General features: G+C 44.6%; 1 non-coding gene across 1 annotated transcript; it reads right to left on the bottom strand.

Annotated features, from left to right (window-relative positions):
• Positions 1-2,523: 2,523 nt before the first annotated feature.
• On the bottom strand, positions 2,524-2,598 carry Trnas-cga. Its single transcript has one exon. It is a non-coding gene; the product is annotated as a tRNA-Ser (tRNA).
• Between the last annotated feature and the right edge of the window lie 4,060 nt (positions 2,599-6,658).

Below are 6,658 nucleotides of genomic sequence, written 5' to 3'. Positions count from 1 at the left end.
CCGACGTGAGCCACAACTTGCAGACGTCTGCGCCCTGCCTGCTCGATAGCCACAGGCAAGGCCGCTTCCACATCGCAGATGAGGCCCCCAGCAGATATACCGAGTGCACACTAGCCTTCTGTCCACCCCTGAACGCTATCTGCCTAAGGGACTCCTAATACGCCTAACATTGGAGCACCCATAACCAGTAAACCCCTCCCCTCAGTGTGCTTGCTCCGACCCTGCCGAAGGAGCGGCAACCTGTCTACTCACAGGGAGAACGGGCGAGGCCAGGCATCCAGTCTCCAAACAGGCCCTCTGCCTCGAGCGACGCGAACGCGTTACCACCTGCCATTCACCCTGCTGCAAGAGCGGATCCACCGCTTCGGGTCCATTAGGAAGTGCCTCAGAAGCAGAGCCTGTGGGCAAAACACGTAACGCTTGAGGTGTCCCACCATTCGAGGCGCCAGATTCTCTGCCACCGCTACACCCCGAGGCAGCAGCCTGAAGGTGATTGACCGTGGCCAACAGCACGTTCAGCTGTTCGCGAACTGCTGCCAGTTCCTCCTGCGTCCGCAGACAGCATGCACACATTCTATCCATCCTAGCAAGCCTAAATGAAGAAGTGAACTATAAATGCAGACTATCCTAGACAGGCGACTAGCCACCCTCCTGATGTGTCACCAATGGACTCTGAAGCGTTAAAGAGCTTCGTAGCTGGCTGTTCAGTGAGCAACAATTGCGCTAAAGACTAACTGAATTTACACTTACAAAAACACGAGAATAACCCTCTTAAACAGAGAAATACCCCAGAAATTTAATACATATACTAGAATATACGGAATAAATTAAAGTATTTGACATGAAATGATAACTACAAAATCTATGACGTCTACATCTATACTCTATAAACCATCGCGAGGTGCATGGCACAGGGTACGTCCCATTGTACCAGTTATTAGGATTTCTTTCTGTTCTATTCACGTTTGGAGTGCGGGAAGATGATTGTTTGAATGCCTCTATGTGTGCAGTAATTATTCTAATCTTATTCTCACGATACCTTTGTGAGCGGTCCGTAGGGAGTGTAGTATATTCCTAGAGTAATCATCTAAAGTCGGTTCTTGAAACTTTGTTAATAGGCTTTCTCGGGATAGTTTACGTCTATCTTCAAGAGCCTTCCGGTTCAGTTCGTTCAGTATCTCAGTAACGCTCTCCCACGGAATGAACAAACCTTTGATCATTCGTGCTGCCCTTCCATGTATACGTTCAATATTACCTGTTAGTGCTATCTGGTATGGGTCCCACACACTTCAGCAATACTCTAGAATCGGTCGCACGAGTGATTTGTAAGCAATCTCCTCTGTAGACAGACTGCATTTCCCCAGTATTCTACCAATAAACGGAAGTCTAACACCTGCTTTACCCACAACTGAAGTTACAAGTCACACTTGCAACTTACATGATTATGATGGCGATCTGTATCAAAAGCCAGTAATGGGGAATACGCTAAATGAAATAAACCTTCATCGCCAAATTCTGAAAACCCCTGAAAGAGGGAACGCTTCTGTCACGTAACATGTCGTTTATTGACGGGAACATGCAGGTAGCGAGCCAGGAGGTGTCAACGACAGTCAAGTATAATGAAAGGCGGTGAAAACAGACCTACCGGGAAGTAGGCCTATTATGGCAAAAGCTAGCAACGTGCGAATAGAATGGCTCACGTTATAAGTTACCTGCACCGACTAGAACTTCAGAGGTCAGATACATTTAGTCGGAGAATTATCTTGCATCAGTTGTTCCAAACATATACAGTTGTACACAATTCTCTTTGCCCCTCCCTAAACAAGTGCGCTGTTTTTTTTAAAAAAAAAGTTCTCGTTGCATTGCATCGTGAATTCTTCTGGGACAGACTGTTATAGTTCATTGACCCGGAAATATCCTCTGTTTGCTTTCCATGAAGCGGAGTGCTCATTTTCTTCTGGGCTGATATTTGGTGAAGTCAAGCACCTTACCCCCCCCCCCCCCCTCATCTTTCTGTGAGCTGTCAGTACAGACTAAATGCATACTGTTACCTAAATCTGTACTCTACAACCCGCCTTAAGATGTGTGGCACAGGATACTTTGTGTACCATAGTCACTTCCCCCTTTTCTGGTTCTAGTCGTGTACGGTTCGCAGGAGGAATGATTGCTTGCACAGTACGAATGAACAGAAATCCGTACAGACCACTTTCAAATGACTAGGTACAGAGCCAGTTTGAAACGTTCCTTTGACTCGCCTTCAGTAATCCCATGGTTTAGCATGAAGTCTCACTCAGCGGCTGTAACAGCAATCCACGCACTCTTAGCAATGTGTAACGTGTGAGTTACTTGGCTTATTGCACCACTGAGTAACAAGGAAACATTTATCGTGGACCACAAAAAATATCTTTATAAGGGTCGCCAGCCTGGCTTTGGGTCCGCAGACAGGGTTAACATTCCAGAATGAGATTTTCACTCTGCAGTGGAATGTGCGCTGATATGAAACTTCCTGGCAGATTAAAACTGTGTCCCGGACCGAGACTCGAACTCGGGACCTTTGCCTTTCGCGGGCAAGTGCTCTACCAACTGAGCTACCCAAGCACGACTCACGCCCCGTCCTCACAGCTTTACTTCCACCAGTACCTCGTCTCCTACCTCCGAAACTTTACAGAAGCTCTCCTGCGAACCATGTAGTACTAGCACTCCCGAAAGAAAGGATATTGCGGAGACATGACTTAGCCACAGCCTAGGGGATGTTTCCAGAATGAGATTTTCACTCTGCAGCGGAGTGTGCGCTGATGTGAGTTCGAGTCTCGAGTCTCGGTCCGGCACACAGTTGTAATCTGCCAGTAGGTTGCAGGGTTAAAATTGTCACTAGTCAGAGATTCGATCAGTATTAATGCACTACTGGTATTTTCTAAACCCTCGTCACCAGTTCCGTAAAGGCCTCGTCGCTACTGCTGTGGAAGCCGAGTTGCCATTGCTATGGTAGGTCCAGCATGTGGGTTTGTGAAACAGCTTCTGATGCAGTACACCGCTAAGACAATTTCTTCCTGCCACTGTTACACAGCTACGCCCCAGGGTCAGGTACAGGTTAGGATAACGAAGGTACAACAACACTCCAATAAATCAATAACAAAGTTACACAAATGAGTTAAAAGGTTTACCTATTTTTATGACTTGTGGAATGATTAAGTCTGCAACACTGCATGTTATGTAACACAAAAAAGGCTCTCAATGGCCGAGTGCAAATAATCGGAGGTAAACTTCACAGTACATAGCAAATGCAATTTACAATGTCTGTTCACTTCTAAGAGTTCACTAAACAACTTTCACTGTCTAAGTCAGCCCTGGACGACGTTCTATAACCAAGTGGCCGAGAGTTGCTCTTCTACCTTCCGAGTAGGCTTCTGTCCGTTGTCATCTGGTCATTGGCGGATTGTACTCGGCCAGCAATTGACCGAGGCGAAGTCGATATCTTCATCCTCAGCGCGGCCCGTGGCTCTGGTGGAACTCGCGCAAGTGTCTAGTCTCTATGTCACTGGCACCAGCTGGCATCTTTGTGCCTGTTGTGCTTTTGCCCTGGCTGTGTCTTGTTCGGACGACACAGCCTGGTAAACGGTGCCTTTCAACTTCTGCAGAAACCTTTAAAAAGGCAAAACAGGGCAATAGTTGAAAACCAAAAAAAAGTCACACCATAATAAAATAAAAATAGAAAAGAACACATTTCGAAGAAAACAAATGCAGCTTCTTAGCATTCATCAGACCCTGCAAGTCAGTCACTTCCATCGGACACTACCTCCATCTTGCTACAAGCTCTGTAAACGGGAGCTTTCAACGACTTCTTCTGCTGTCATCGCCAGGAGTTAACTGTCATACTAATAGGCCATATGATATTTTCACATGCAACTGGCTGAATTATGTCAAGGAGACGTCACGAATTCACGGAATATCCACACCTTACCAGACTTTATGTCGATGTCTGTGATGGAGGAAAATTAATAACAAAGCTGAGTCCATTGGGTGGTGGATAAACCATCTTATTTCTCCATAATCTTCCAACAACGAGCTCCCGTTTCCGTGCACTATTAAACATATACATTACAGAGGCTGCCCCAGTTTAAATTATTGTTGCACATATTGATTTCAGTAGCTACTTTGATGACAGAATCCCAGTATGTAAAAGCATGGGATAAGATTTTCGTTTCACCAAACCAAGATCATGGGATATGTGTTAAGACATTAGGAAATAACTTTTATGGTATTGGAGGGAGTTGTAAAGGATAAAAACTGAAAGCGAAGACAGAGATTGAAGTACATGCAACGCATAATTGAGGACGTAGGGTGCAAGTTGTGCTCTGGGCCAAAGAAGAAGTTGTGGTACTTCGAAATAACAGTAGAAGTAGTTTGAATTCTTTTATAGAGTGCTGGTTGTATTACGTTCCATTTGATTATTTCCTGCTCCTTTTTAATAACTTTCAAGTAAAACTTTCTGGCAGATTAAAACTGTGTGTCCGACCGAGACTCGAACTCGGGACCTTTGCCTTTCGCGGGCAAGTGCTCTACCATCTGAGCTACCGAAGCACGACTCAGGTCCGGTACTCACAGCTTTACTTCTGCCAGTACCTCGTCTCCTACATTCCAAACTTTACAGAAGCTCTCCTGCGAACCTTGCAGAACTAGCACTCCTGAAAGAAAGGATATTGCGGAGACATGGCTTAGCCACAGCCTGGGGGATGTTTCCAGAATGAGATTTTCACTCTGCAGCGGAGTGTGCGCTGATATGAAACTTTCTGGCAGATTAAAACTGTGTGCCCGACCGAGACTCAAACTCGGGACCTTTGCCTTTCGCGGGCAAGTGCTCTACCATCTGAGTTACCGAAGCACGACTCACGTCCGGTACTCACATCTTTACTTCTGCCAGGAGAGCTTCTGTAAAGTTTGGAATGTAGGAGACGAGGTACTGGCAGAAGTAAAGCTGTGAGTAACGGACCTGAGTCGTGCTTCGGTAGCTCAGATGGTAGAGCACTTGCCCGCGAAAGGCAAAGGTCCCGAGTTCAAGTCTCGGTCGGGCACACAGTTTTAATCTGCCAGAAAGTTTCATATCAGCGCACACTCCGCTGCAGAGTGAAAATCTCATTCTGGAAACTTTCAAGTAAATAACATGTTACTGAAGAAGTTCTCAAGACGAAACATTCAGTGGGGTCTGCGGCAGGAAATTAAGTACAAATGAGACATAGGTACAATATATAACGTCAGAGGTTTGGTACACGTGCCAAACCATCGCATTTTTTAAGTCTGTTGCTGCTGTAATCTTCATTTCGATACGGGATTGATGCAACCCTTGGCAACAGTCTGTCCTCCGGAAGTCTCTCACGTCCACACAACCACGGCAAACTGCACGGATATGACGCTGCTTACTGATTTCTCTATAGTTTTTATCACTGTTCCTTCCATAAACAGAATAACTATTCTTCTATTCCTCAGGTTACGACCAATAAACTTACCCCATTTGGCAAATTCCATCATAAAATTCTTCTTCCGTAATTTGATTCAGTACCTCTTCGTTAGATACTTGAACTATCCATCTAGTCTTCAGCTTTCTTCTGTAACACATTTCTATAGCTTCCGTTCTATTCAAGTTACTTTGTTAAAACGCAGCTGCAATTGAACCTGATTTATGCGTGACTCTGTGCGCGTAATTCTTATTTATAAGTAAAGTTTTGTCGGTCCCGGCAAAATATAATTTAAAAACATGTTAATTAAACCTTATACATACATAACGCAAATTTACGTAATTCGCTGTTATACGTAACAAATTAAGGTGAAATAAATTGAGTTAGGCGTGACTCTAATGAGCCTTGATGGAAAAAAAAGAAAGCCCTATGATATTTCTCTAACTTTGTTGACTTATGCAAGTACAGCGAGCCGGCTGCGCCGCGGAGACAAGGGACAAAGACACGGTTAACCATAGCGGGCGAAATGGAAACAAACACTCCTGGCACTGTTGTTTTTAGTACGAGAATTTCTTTCGTGGTAACAGTCGAGAAGTTAAAAGTTGCCGACTGACGTTTATTGTTGAAGAGCTTTACATCAACCACACACTAGATCAGAAAGTAAAATTCGTACGAGAGGTGGATGCTAATCCACACAAAACAAAATCCGAGATTGCTTTACACTTAGGAACTGCCTATACCACGTTATGTACAGTCATCGGCAAAAGCAACAGTATTTTGAACCAGTTTTTTTTAAATTGGGTGCAGAATCAACAAAATGCAGCCGTCTACGAGAATGGAGCTACATAGATCTGGAAAAGGCACTTTTTGCATGGTTCCAACAAAAACGGGCTGCAGCTCCACCGATCAATGACGACATGCTAAAAGCAAAGGCGATTGACTTAGCTAGAAGTATGAACATCATTGCCGATTTCAAGGCCTCATCAGGATGGCTACAAGGATTTAAAATCTTCATGGAAACACAGGGAGAACAATTTCCGTCGAATCGAAAGCTGTGGACGACGTCACGGTGTAACACTGGATTTATGAGATACTGTCGGATGTCTTAAGGGATTAGCAATCTCAAAATATCTACATCTGTGACGAGACCGATCTATTCTACAGTTTGGTTTCTAGTAAAAACATTAGCTGAAAAGGGTGAATAA

Source organism: Schistocerca americana, chromosome 2 (assembly GCF_021461395.2).
Source record: "Schistocerca americana isolate TAMUIC-IGC-003095 chromosome 2, iqSchAmer2.1, whole genome shotgun sequence".
Taxonomy (NCBI): Eukaryota; Metazoa; Arthropoda; class Insecta; order Orthoptera; family Acrididae; genus Schistocerca; species Schistocerca americana.
This window is presented reverse-complemented; position numbering and strand designations above follow the sequence as displayed.